A 14,460-nucleotide genomic window follows, 5' to 3' on the forward strand; every position below is an offset into this window, starting at 1 on the left:
ATTTCAAGACCAGCTAGGTGAGGTCTTCTAATCATTGGCAGATCTCTTATCGCGAAGTCAGATCTCAGTAACTACCAGTGGCTTAATCCTTCCCTTGTAATGCCATATAAAGTGTTAGTCTTCAACCTTTTCATTAGAAAAATAGCAGAGGGTTGTACTATTGGAAATCTGATGAATCATCAGGGTGAGCTCATGGGTTAAAAACGGGAACAACTAAAATTCTAAATGAATGGTGGAAAGAATTTACACTTCTATTAACGTATTTAGGTTACAAAAGTAAGGCATAAGAAATGATAAAGATAGAAGCGGAAATAAAACAGCTTTCAACTGAGAAAAGCTGTCAAGAGACAGCACTAGGAGACTGCTCATTTTATTGTATTCTATAATTAAAAGGAAAAATGAAGATTAAAGGGAAAAAAAAGAATCAAGCCAAAGGAGATTGTAGCATGTGCTATGAACTCATTCACAGAAACACCAACATAGTTTAGGGCAAAGTTGTCTAAAAATAACTTACTTCATCAGTTCTGGGACATTGTTTTCAGTCTTTTGCCAAGAACCCAATTAACGTGTGTTGTTTCTTTCTGTCAGGCAATTTTATGTGTTTTTCATACTCTTTTGTAAAGGAAATTCCTACAACCAAGTGGACGCAGAGACGACTGCCTGGGAGCAGCTGAGATGCTAAGGCTCCTACAGCCGTTCTTGGATTTCCTCTAGACCGGGACACTCATAACGGTCAAGTAACTCACGTGGGCTGCTCTTTCCGCTCCCTTCCTCTCCATCCCCAGGTCCCACCCTATTGCAACTTGTGTGGGAAGCCGGGGCTCAGGCCCTGCCTCCGGGGAGCTGGCAGTGACTGGGCAAGCGAAAGACTAGGAAATAACAACCAGTCAGGGACGTTCATCCTCGCTCAGAGCTCTGACTACCAGAAATGTTTAAACCGAAAGGGTGAAGCTGGTCTATCTTCCTGGAGCATCAGTGAATAAGAATAAAACATCTGAATAATAAAACCATGTCAAAGACATTAAGGAATGGGATACAGATAAACTTTTGAGGTGAAACACTATAGACCTCAAAGATTTTTCATGATTACTTTTTTTTCTAAGTGGGCCACTTTGGGCTGAGCCTCCAACCTCCTGGAAGCCACTCATTCACACAATATAAAGTACAATTTCAGGAAACAGCTGTGTGGAAAATTCATTCTGGGGAGTATTATTATTAATCAAACAAACATTCAAGACAGATCACCATTATCTGTAAGTTTTAATATTGTAACAGACCTTAAAGATAATCTGGCCTATCCTATTATTTTAAAAATAAAAATGAGAACAAGAGTAAAAAAGTAGAGAAAGGTCTTGGGTAGTTTTCCATTTTTCCCGAACAGGGTCTAGGGCTAAAGTTCTCCTTGCACTGAGCTACTGACCATTTTCCAAACACACCGTTGTGTCTGCTTACAATCTCCCTTTGGCATGCAATGCCTTCTTCCTTTGGAAAAGTTTAATCACTATTCAAGACCCAGCTTCAAGTCACCTCCCTGGAGAAATCTTTCTCTACTCCCCCAGGCAGCCGCTGTCTCCACTATGCTCTAATAAGCTTTAAATATAATGTTGCTTTATTCCCTCTCAAGGTAAAAAAAAAAGTAGCAATATCCTTGGCTGAGCTCCCTGTCTCTCCAGTGCCATTCTGTCCATGTCCACCCTTCACAGCTCTGATTCTCAGCAGACTCCTTTCCCCACCCAGGCTTTACTTTCTCACCTTCATGTACTTCTGCATCCAGGCCAGCTGGCTTCTGACCTCTCCACGTCTCTGAATTATTTGAAAAGGGCACCCATCCCCGTTTCTGCTCGGTCCAATGGACAGTTTTCGGTTCTTACCACACTTGCCCTCTCTTGAACACAGTTGTCCAAACCACCTCTTCAAAACACCATTGGCTTCTGTGACACCATACCTTACTGGTTTTCCTCCAATGACTAAAGGCACGTCCTTCAACTTTCTTAGGAATTCATCCTCCTCTCCTAGATCTGTAATGTTAGAGTCTTTCAGAGCTTAGGTCTCAATACTCTTCTCTCTTGTTCTTTTCTTTCTTGGTGATCTTGTCCAGTCCCTGTCTTCACATTCTATCTCAACAGCTCTCAACAGAAGGCTTTGGTGAGATGTCTCTTAATGAATTCTAGATTGTAAATTGAACTGTTTACTTATATTGCTGGCACTGTCATGATTACAAGGGATAAAATTCCACCAAAATCTAGCTAAGATAAAACAAAACAGTAAGAAAGACAGACAGACAGACAGAGAGAGGGACATTGGAGGACGGGGAGAAAGACGGGTTAACACACACTGAGTCTTAACTCATGTAACCAAACTGGGGACAGAACAGAGGACTTCAGTGTTTTCAGGATTTTTTTTCTCCAACTACTCTCTCTGCATTTTATCTTCATTCCTTTAATCCAACATAATTCCCAAGGAGAGGACCTACTCATTAACAGCTCTGAATTAAAAACCTCATAGTCCTAAAGCCAGTGTGTAAAACATTTCTGCCCACTCAGTTTAAGAGAAGGATTTCGATCAGTTCAGTGAAGCTCATATGCTTTCCTATGAATCAATCCTTGTGGCCTGAGAGTTGGATATTACTACTGAGTTACTCTGGGTCACATGCAGACCTCATAATTACTAGAGGAATCGTGTCGTGCCAGGCAACCCCCCACTGCGTATTACACTGTTCAGCATTTCCATTCAGATCTCTCGCAGGTAACTCAAGGTGAGAGTATCCAAAACTTAACTAATAACGTTCCTCCAAAAATCCTGATTCTCCTTCAGTATTTTCAACGTCCAAAAAATGACAACAACATTTAGGGGCTTGCTCAGGTAAGACATAGAGGAATTATGCTCAGCGATCCTTCTCACTTACTGTCGCCATCACCCCAACCCCCATCCGATGGTCATGGCCGATTCTATAGCCAAGAAATATGCTGGGTGCACCCACCTTTTCGGTCTCATATCACCCTCCTAGTTCAAGTTCACGTCCTCTCATGGCTAGATTATTGCAAACAATAATCTATTGGGCTCCTACTGGCCACTCTTATGTCCTTCCATTCTTTATCCTTAAAGCAGAAGGATTATCTAAACATTAACACTTACCGTAACTTAGTCCTGTTTAAAACTATAGAAGAGCTTCTCGCTGTTCTTGAGATAAGCCATGAATCCTCACCTACCCTCCGAGTGGTGAGGTTACAATCTCTGCTTTCCTTCTTAGCCTCCTCTCTCCCCACTCCCACTTTCCCTCACTCAACATGTTTCAGCCGTGTCGATCTCTCGGTTTTCAAAAGTAATTCGAGACTTTTTTGAGCTACAGGGCTTTCACATGAGCCAGCAAGCGTATCTGTTACATGCCCTCCAGACCCTGCGCTCCTTCACCTCACTTTTCGCAACTCGAATACTTATTTGTGCAAAATTTGAACTGTAAGGTTCACGAGAGAAAGAACTGCATCTGTCTTGTTTGATGTAGTATGTAGCACCTAGGAGATGTTCAATCAATATTTATTAAATGAATGGTCATCCCATTTTATTGTATTACTTTATATATCGATCTTTTGTACCAAAATACGAATTCACTCTTTTATTTCACAAATATTTATTGAAGACTTACCTTGTACTAAGGAGTGAAATATTGGGAAGAGAGACATACAGAAGATCAAGGGGGTCTCACCTTTGGAAGTTATGTTCTTTTTATTATGCAGAAAATACATGTTTTCTCTTTCTATATCTTAGTTCCTGGAAGGTACTAACTATAATGTTGAATGAATGAATGAATGAATGAATGAATGAATGAAGTAAATGGATACTTTGAATTTCACCACCCACTTCTCCATGTTCTTGTCACTGCTTCTAATTTTGTGTGTTCGGAATGATCTGAAGTTTCACAGTAGAGAAAAGTGAGGCACAAGCCATGGGCTTCCTCAGGGAGCTGGGCCAAGCAATGATCACCCACTAGGCTGGGGAATTGGCACAAGAGAGGAAGGAAGATTCTAGATACTACAGGACATCTGAGAGCCTTGGGACAAAGGGATGGGAGAAATATTACAATGTTAAGGGAGTAAGAAAGGAAGAGGAAGAAAAAAGACAAATAGGAGATGAGAGCTGCTCATTTTCCACCAAAGTTTCTTATTTAAGGTCTGTCTTCTACTCAGCGTTGTGAGCTCTTTGGCAGCAGGAACAGTGTCTGCCTTGATTACCAGAGCATCCCCAGTGCTGGTGAAAAATAACCATGTGTACTTGAAGGAATGGATGCTCAGTCAGAGTAGGCTCCAGGTTTCAGAATAACCTGTTCCTGTACCATGCATCACCCAGAGAACACAGTTCCAACGGCTTGTCCTTGACCTTGTCCTCTCCAGACAAGCAGGAAATCCTCGAGAAGAGGTTCCCACACTCAGATAGTCCAACCTGTCACCAGCTCCAGGCGCCCCAAAACCACAGTCAAGAGACAAATAAATCCTTATCTCTGAGTTGATAGTTGAAAATTCTCAGAAGAACAACAACAAAAAAAAAACTCTTTATAGTTACAAATAAAAAGTCCAAAATGGCCCTGGCATGTTTGGCTCAGCAGTTGGAGTGTCAGCCTGTGGACCAGAGAGTCCCGGGTTTGGTTCCCGCTAAGGGCACATACTAAATAAATAAATAAATAAATAAATAAATAAATAAATAGTCCAAAATGCATTTATGCTTGGAGAGCATGCATGAGTAAATTATATTGGGTAGTTTTTTCAGAAAAGAGGTGGGAGAGGTAGTGAGGTGTTTCCTATAAGAGGGGATGCCTGTAGGGAGAAAAGTAGGAAAAAGTTTAGGAATCTGAAAACCTCAAACATAAACACAGGAGAGAAATAGCAATAAGAGCTGATGTGTAATTTTTTTTTGCCTTCCTAGCTAAGTAAAAGGCGATATCACAAGATGACTAAACATGTGATCTGTCTAATCCTGTGGCCTGAGTTTGAATCATGACACTGCTGATTCTGAGCAAGTCGTTAGCAGCACCTCTAGGGTTTAGTTATTTTATCTGAAAATGAGAATACAAATGAGAGAATCTCTGCAAAGCACCCGGCATGTCTTACGTGCTTGATAAATATTAGTTATACTGATATCCACACAAGTGACGTGGTAGGAGGCGATCGCTAATGCTGGAGAGCCCCGGGAGAACCAGAGGGAGTGAGCCCCTAAGATAACCTGCCCGACAAGTGACCAGGAGGGCCGGGCACACAGCTGGCCCTCAGTAAGTGATGACCTTCCTTCTTTTCAGTTTTGTCGTCTCCTTGTTTCTATGGAAATGAAATGCCAACTGCACACTTCTCCCTGCTCTTCTTTGCAGCTCCCCTGTGCCCGCAGTACCCTGTCTGATCTGGGGACACAGCCCAGCAGCTACACCAAGGGAAAGTGGTCCAAGAGCAGACGGGAGTTCCCTTCTTAAAGACATGCGTATTTTAAGGTAACCATCCAGATGCACAACTCACACCGGAATCTAATCAAGCATAAATAATGCTAACTTATAAAACCAAATTATTTTCTTCTTCATTTAGCATGTTCATCTCCCTTTCCCCCACCCCCCAGGGACCGGTGGTTGTTTTGGGCTCCAGCAAACACAGGGAAGGAAGTGAACTTCTGTGTGTGCTGCTGCAGCCTCCTCCCCCCCTTCCCCATTCAACTCCCCTAAGGCGTGTGCCCGGACTCTAGACCCAGAACCATCCATGGTTTCCCAGCCAAAATGTTCTCTCAAGAAGGATCTGAAACTCATTTACATTAAAACACAAATTAGGATTGCAGCTAAAAGAATTACCCTTGGGGTTTGCCTGTACCTTAAATCTGCCAGCAAGATTGCACCCCCAGCCCAGCAAGGAGCACAGACTCTTCTTCGTAGGCTTCCTGACCTCACAATTTGGTGTTTTGTTTGTTTTGTTTTTTTAAAAGGTGGATTCATCCTGGAATTCCTGAAGTCTCACTACCACTTGGGTTATAAATTAATCAGTAGGGTTTAAAGAAAGGCACAAAGGGTTAGGGAAAGAAAGTTATCTGTACTCAAAAACTGGTAAGCACCTCCCTTCCTTGGCAGAGGAAGTGGAGACACACTGGGTAATTCCAGCCTCCCCCGAATTTAAAATCTCCTGCAGCATTTATGTGTTGACAAGCAGAAGCCCTTGGAGCTCTCTGGCAGTACGTCTGGGTTAAAACCTGGAAACTGACTTTTGTAACCAGAATTGTGGGTTGCGGAGAGGATTGAATGAGGGAGTTAGTGAGGAAGTCCTGGCCTCCATGCCTGACTGAGGAGCTTGGGGATTATCTGAACCTTAGCTCACTTCCTCTGGCCTTATTTGGAAGTGAGTCTGGTTCCCGGCTCCTGCTCCCTTCAGCTGTCAACTGCACACACTTCTGAAGAGCTGCTCTGCGCTTCGAGCAGTTTTGCTCGTTGCTGACACGGTTCTTCTTTCTAAAGTACAGTCTGAGCGTGCTCCCGCTCCACCCACCCCACAAGCATATTCACCATCCAGTCTTCACACAGTAGCAAGAGTTACCTTTTGAAAAATCAGACGATCTTATTACCACATTTAAGATGAAATGCAAACTCCTTAGGGCAGCTTTCAAAGGCCCTCTATGACTTGGCCCCTGTTCATCTTTCTGACCCCATCTCATCCCGGTCCCCCTGCTCACCAGGCTCCATCGCCTTGATGGGTCCTCCTACCTCCAGGCCACCAGCCTGTCATTCCTCTGCCCAGAATGTTCTTCCACAGACCCTGGCAGGACTGGCGGCTCCTTGCCCGGTCAGTTCTCGGCTTAAAATTGACCTCCCACTAGAGGAGGCCACCAGACTCAATCACATTAACCTTTCTTATTATTTTACAGCATGTCTACAATCTAAAATTACCTTGTTTGTTTATTTACTATCTCATTATTGCCTGTCTAACTCCCTCCAAATGCAAACTTCCTGAGGACAGGTCTCTGGTGTTCCTGTTCACTGTTTTATTCCCACTACCTAAATAGAAGTCAACACATGATTGACTTTCTTTTTTTCTAATTTGAAAAGAAATGTTGAATTACAGTTTACATTCAATGTTATATTGGTTTCAGGTGTGCAGCATAGTCGTTAGACATTGATATAACTTACGAAGTGATCACCTTGATAAGTCTAGTACCCACCTGACACCATACATAGTTATTACAACATTATTGGCTATATTCCTTAAGCTTTACTTTACATCCCCGTGACTATTTTTAGCATTTTGCAATAGAACCATGTGACCCCACCCTTCAAATCCTTCCGTTGTTCTACATTGTTTTCAGATCAAGAACACATTCCTTGGTCTGCCAGTGAGCCCTAGCCATGATTTTGCCTTAATCCACTGCTAAACTATGTTTAGGTAACTCTCTTATCATTATAAAAATTCACACATTAAGTTGAAATGATCTGCATGGGTTTCTGTCTCCTAACTTTTGCTCCTTAAAGTGAGGTTTGTGGACCAGTACTATTGGTGTCATCAGGGAGTTTGTGAGAACTACAGAATCCGAAACCCAGCATTAGACCTACTGAGTGACCATCCACACTTCAATAAAACCCTCAGGTGAGCAAACACACATTGGGCCATGTGCACACCTCATACCTACTATAGGGATAATATCAGGCCAGGCAGGCGGTCACCCAACATGTTGCAGCTGAACTACATACTCACCATTCCTGCTTGGATCTCTCACAGGTATCTCGACTTGATAGCATCCAAACTGAGCTAACAATGTTCTTCTAAAACACAGGATCCCAAGTTAGGTTTGAGAGCCAATGTGCAATCGCCAGTGTTGAGTTGGTACTACTGACCAGTATTTACTATCACTTTTCCATGGTTCACTCACCCTTCAAGGTGACTAATTCGCGTCCTAGCCTTTCTCTGTAAACCCCCATCACTTCCTTCTCAGACCAGTATTAGCTGATGACCTTGTTTTCTCTTTCAGAGAGAAAACAGAAGTGGTCAGCAGAGGTCATGCATCCACTCACACCCTCGTACCAGTAGTCTGCCCTTCCTCTTCACACGAAGCTGTTAGGACTTTAATTTTTTTGTTTATTCTTTATTGATTTTACAGAGAAAGAAAGGGAGAGGGAGAGATAGAAACATCAATGAGAGAGAACATTGATTGGCCGCCTCCTGCATGCCCCTACTGGGGATCAGGCCCACAACCTGGGCATGTGCCCTGACCGGGAAGTGAACCAGTGACCTCTTGGTGCACTGAGCCACACCAGCCAGGCAGAAAACTTCCTCATTTTTTTCTTTATTCCTTACCTGAGGATATTTTTTCTATTTATCATCAGATAGAGTGGGAGGGAGGGAGAGAGCGGAAGAGAGAAACATCAATGCGAGAGACCCAACCAGGGCCAGGGATGAACCACAACCGAGGTACGCGCCTTGACGGGAATCGGACCTGCGACTCAAAGCTGTTAGGACTTTAACAACTGGTAAGTGAAGCACAGGGTACGAGATGGCGAGCCTCCTCCACGGAACCAAAGACCACAAGTGACACTGAAATTGGGAAGCTGATTACTCATTGGTTCTGCAGGGGCCATGAGGGGAGGTCAAAGCAGGTGTGAGCAGTGACAGCAACAGGACCCGGGCACTTGCCTTTCCTGGGGTCATGGGTGGTGTGTCTTCCGTTCTCAGGCTAAGGCCAGATTGGTCAATTCAAACCCAAATCAATGGGGTTTTGGTAAGTTCCACCGGGGTCTTACCTAAGGTGCACAGGGAAGGCCTTGGGGCGGGGGGGGGGGGGGGGGGAGGGGGGGGTATTGATAGCAAGGACTGTTGCGGACGTCACTCCAGGAACTGACATTTTCTCTGACTCTGCGAGGTAGTCTAGGGAGTGCACCTGCATGAGGGGCTTCGCGAGTTTAAAGCCCTGCGGTCTGCCCGGCCAACAGAGTGGGCGCGGGGCCAGCCACGCGGTGGAGCCTCCGCTGAACCCTCGACAGAAGCCAGCCTCTTCTCTCTTCCCCGATGCCACCCCCTTGCCTCTCTCAGGACCTCCTTCCAACAACTCCCTCCTCTCTGCCGCGTCACACACATTTCCCCTTCTATTAGATTTCCAATTAGCATTAAACAAACCCAAACGCCAGGCTTGACTACTACCCATTTGCTGCTTTACAGCAAAGCTCCTTGAAGGACTTGTCTGCTGCCTCCAACTCCCCCCATTCTCTCTGCACCCACAACCGAAACTGCTTCATCAAAGTCACCGGTGACCTCCACGTCACCAAATCCATCGGGCAGTTCTCGGCCCCGTCGTTCTTCCCGTCAGCTTTTCCCCTCCTCCGCAGGCCTTCCAGGACGCCACGCTCAGGGGTGGCCCTCCTCCCCTCCTTCCGCAGGGCACGCTGCCTCGCCTCCTGGTGGCTTCCCTCCTCCCCCAACCTCTCCGTACCGGCCCACCCGGGGCTCAGGCCTCAGTTTGCTTCCTTTTCCATGTGTGGTCCCTCAGCGGTCTCATCCAGAGCCACTGCCTGAAATGCCATCTACACACTGATGACTCCCAAAGTCCTAGCTCCAGCCCAGACCTCTCCCCTGACCTCCACACCCCCAAATCCAACTTCCCTCTCAGCAGCTACATGTCATTGTCTAATCACCATGGAGAACTCAACCTGCCTCCAAGCCAACTCTTCATGCCCACCTGCTCCCCACAGTTCTCCTCGTCTCGGACGATGACTCCTCCTTCTTCTGCCTGCTGGAACCCAAACATCTGGGCTTAACCTTGAAGTCTTTCCCACACCCAACAGAAAATCCTATGGCTCTCACCTCAAATTAAAACCAAACTCCATCTCTATCTAACCAGTGCGTCGCTACCACCTCAGTCCAAGCCCCCATCATCTCTGGCCTTGATTATTGTCATCGTCTCCTAACAGAAATCCCGCCTCTGCTCTGGCCTCCTGGGTCTCAACCCTGCAGCCAGAGGGATCCCGTACGAGTCAAAGTCAGATGGTCTCACTCCTTTACTTAGAACCCTCGGGCTCTCCACTTCCCTCAAAGTGGAGGCCGAAGCCCTACCATTGCCTGTGAGGCCCTCCCCGACCTGCGCCCACGCCCGGGGGTCTGTTTCCTTCCTCTCCCGCCTGACTCGCTTCAGCCGAGCCACCGCAGGGCTCCTTGAAGGTGCCACGTGCAACCCCACCCCGAGCGCTGTGCTTGGCTCCCCCGGTCCAGCCGTATGTTGTGATCACTCACTGCTTTCAGGTTCTTATATAAATGTTGTGTCATCAAAGGGGCATTTCTAGTACCCTAAAAGTTGTCCCTACCTCGTGTCCCCCTGTCCTACTTACCCGGCACTATATTTTTCCACAGCACTTACTCTATCTGACATAGGAAGTGTTTGTCTATTCATTGCGTCCTCACTAGTAGGTGGGTTTCATAAGGGCGGGGATTGGCCTGTTTTATTTACTGCTATATCAGGCAAATAGTAGGCATTCGATAAATACTTGTTGAGTAAATGATTGAATAAAAATATATTAAAGACATAGGGATTAAATGTATAATGTACGTCATAAACATATAACTAGAAATTGAAGCTATACTAAAGGGTGAAATGTCACCTCAAAAACTGACATATGAGCCCCAGCCGGGTAGTTCAGTTGGTTGGAGCGTCATCCAGTACACCAAAACAGTGGTGAGTTCAAGCCCCAGTCAGGGCACATACGGGAGGATTGACATTTGTTTCTCCTCTCTCTCTCTTAAAAAAAAAAGTCAATAAACATATCCCTGGGTGAGGATTAAAAAAAAAAAAGAATTGACACGTGAGAATACAACAGAGGCAGACAGGTCTGGGACTAGCCAAAAAGAGGACCCTATAAGGAAATGTGGAAAGGAGTAGCTAGAGAGTCAGGAGGGAAACTGAGGCAATGTTGTCACAGAACACAAGAGAAGATAGAGTTCCAAAAGAGAGGGCACTGACAAGAGTAGCAGAAAGATAAAGAAAGAAAATAAATAAATGAAATGGAAAGCACCGATTGTAGCCAAAGCATTTTGGAGAACTTAGTGGTTCCTAGCAATTGTGAAACTATCACCTCCCACAGAAAGCGTCTGTGCACACTCATCACAGTGCCTATCAATCAGAATACAAGCTGATGGACGTGCACTTATGCAACAATTTAGACTATAATTGACCTGAGGGCTTTGAGGAAGGGAATCAGATTTATTGGGCAATTTCTATGGGCCAGACACAGTGCTAGCTGGGCAGAGAACTTTATTTATATATTTTTTTTGTTACAGATGGTTCTCCTTTTCCCCCCATTGATACCCTCCTCCCTCTCCCTGCCTGTCCTATCCCCAGCTTTGTTGTCCATGTCCATTGGTTATGCATACATGCATATAAGTTCTGGGGATCGTCAGTCTGTACACTACTTCCACGCAGAGAACTTCTTTTGCAAACACTAATATATTTGATCCTTACAGCACCCCAATGAGATTGAAATGATTTCCTGTTTCACATGCACAGAAATTCCAAGAGTTTAAATAACTAACCCAAGAGCTTACAACTACCGAGTAGCAAAGAGGATGCTGGAACATCAGTCTTTCAGACTGCGTGAAAAATGCGTGTGGGGGAGAGTTTTCCCCTTCCTTCCTGTATCATCTGAAAATCCCACTCTGAGGCAGACTTGCTGGTCTCTGATCCAATAGCTAAAATGCTTCTTCCTGCTAACATAGCTGAATTTTGCTTGTGTATGGGGCAACCTTGTGCTTTAGGAAAGACTGAGTCCTTTCCTAACTCGGAGGAGACAAAAGTCAAGTGTTCTAAACCAATTATGACTATTTTATTTGCCTTGCTGTTGATTGGCTTAGGAATAAGCTGGTGTGCCTCCGAAGACTTGAAGGAATTTCTGCCTGGAGTAGGGTAGGGGATATAACCCTTCTAGAAAATGGATTATTTTTTCAAAAAAAAGGGCACAGAGACCCAAAATCGGGAGTGTCTTTCTTTTGGCTTTCCTTTTTTTTTTTTTTTATTCTCACCGGAGGACATTTTCCTATTTTTGTTCAGATAGAGTGGGAGGGAGAGAAAGGAAGAGAGAGAGAGAGAGAGAGCAAAACATCGACGTGAAAGGGACACATCGAGTGGCTTCCTCCCGCATGACCCCAACCAGGGCTGGAGAGGAATCGCAACCGAGGTAGGCCCTTGGTCGGAATCCAACCCGCGACTCATTGGTCCACGGGTCGATGCTCTAACTGCTGAGCCAAACTGGCCAGGGTGGTTTTTTTATTTATGTATTAATTTTACATTTGGCCATAGTTGAGAATGCATGATATAGAGATATTGCAACCACTTTACAATCATGAGGGAATGAGTTCCCTGAGGACAAAGCTAACATGAAAACATTCATTGATCTACTGAATTAACCAACCCTGGGACCACCTGCCCCCAGACTTCTTGCTTGATTAGGCAACAAAATCTATTGTTCAAGCCATTATAAGTTCTATTTTTACACTCTTGTAGTTGAAATATCTAATATGCACAGTATACTATGTATGTTTTTACTCACTAGCTTATTCTGAACTCCTAACACAATCGTAATTGCTCTCAAAAATATGTTTTGATTGCCTGAATGAAGAATGTTGTGTGTTTCCAAGTAAAATTGAATGAATCCAATGAATTATTATAGGCTATAGAAAGTTCAGGAGACAATGTGCCGTTGGCATTCTCTCTAAAAGCACCACAAGAGGAGAAAAAAATAGCATACCACATATCCTGGTTGTATATGATATGGCAGCATCCCAATACTCCGCTAACAGGGAAAAAGCATTCATGCGAAGACCCCTGTCTATTGGATGTTCATTTCCTCCCATGTAATTAATTGAAATTTGAAATCAACTTTTGTCCCTGGTTACTGAGGCCCAGACTAAAAACAACCCAGATTGTATTCTCTGTCAGGAGGTGGCTGTGTCTGAGATTTGTGTTGGCATCTCGGAGCTGTGACCACAGCACACATTTTTGTGGGAAATATCAGATGAAACATTTACAACAACATTTTTCCATTAGGAAGGGGGTGGGGGTGGGGGTGACGGTGGTGGCAGAGTTCAGCTTGCCCAAGAGAGGTTTTCTCCTTCTGAAACTCGTTTAGACTCATTCTTTCCAAGTTAATGAGACCACTTTTCCCTTTGCAGAGCAAATGGAGCTGGAGAAGCAAAGGGGCGCACCATTTAGAGACATTAGAGTCCTCTTTCCAAAGCCTGTTTCACAAGGTCCTATGGGGTTTGTGGGAGCAACTTGATTACTGATAAAAATGATATAATTTTAGAATTTTCAGAAGCCTGTGTGGCCTCTTTTGTTACAGGACGGGAATTGGTCATAAAGTACTGAAAGCAATGACCTAAACTGTTTTCAAAATGCCCGTGTGCAGTGCTAGCTGCAGGCACTGTTCCTGTCCTCTCCCCAGGCCCTGCTCACACTCTCGTCCAGCCAGATTGTCCTCGCTGTGGTTCCAGACATGCTCTAACTGCAGCGTGCGCGGGGTGCTTCAGGAATACATTCTGCCCTGGGATTTGAAGAGTCTTTTTGCTCCCAATTGTTTGTGTCCCTATTGTGAGAGAAGTGATCCTATGTGATTCCTTGCATACAGATTGTCACATTAGACCTTGTGATCCAGCTGACAGAACCCAGACGTGGCAGTTTTTGAAGACAGCCATCCATAAACTGGCTGGCAGCAGATGAGATAATCCAGGGAGCCCTCAATGGGACAGGGGTAGCCAGTGTCCTATAGGGGCCAACAGACTTCATTAGATCATTTTCTTAGGGAGCCTGAAGTTGACATAGAGAAAGGAATAGAAGTGACAGAAAGGTCCATAAACCAAAAGACTCATGAAGAGAAGACAGTGGGCAGAAGCCATGAGTCAGTAGAAACTAAGAAGCTAAGTGGTAAAAAAAAACAACAAAACATTGGAGGAACTCAGAAGGATTTGAGAAGTGTCGAGAGTGCAGCAGAAATAGGCAGTGCCATGGTCTGGTGCGGTGGATGCCTGCTGTTGAGACATCAGCAAGTTATGGTGTCTTTAGGCTGAGAATAAAGTGCCAGTTCCTAGGAGTGTTGGCCCTATGTTTCTTCAAACTCTGCAGTTCTTCACATCATCATAAATCTCCATTAGTTGAGAATCTGATTGCATTCGATTCTTGCAATCTGAAAGAGTGGAACTAATAAATCCCATATTTACCAGCTTTGTAAACTTATATGTGGTAGGCAGAATAATGGTCCCCCAAATAGGTCTATGTCCTAATTCTACTTTACAAGGAAAAAGCGATTTTGTAGATGTTCAGTGAGGGACCTTGAGATAAGCTTTTGTATGACCTAGTACAGTCCCTTCTGATCACATGAGTCCTTAAAAGCAGAGAGGAGAAATTTCCCAGCCGGGGGCTAGGGGGGGGTAAGTACCAGATGAATGGTCATAGAGATTTAACATTGCTGGTTTT

The sequence above is a fragment of the Molossus molossus genome, unplaced genomic scaffold, assembly GCF_014108415.1.
Source record: "Molossus molossus isolate mMolMol1 unplaced genomic scaffold, mMolMol1.p scaffold_m16_p_12, whole genome shotgun sequence".
Taxonomy (NCBI): domain Eukaryota; kingdom Metazoa; phylum Chordata; class Mammalia; order Chiroptera; family Molossidae; genus Molossus; species Molossus molossus.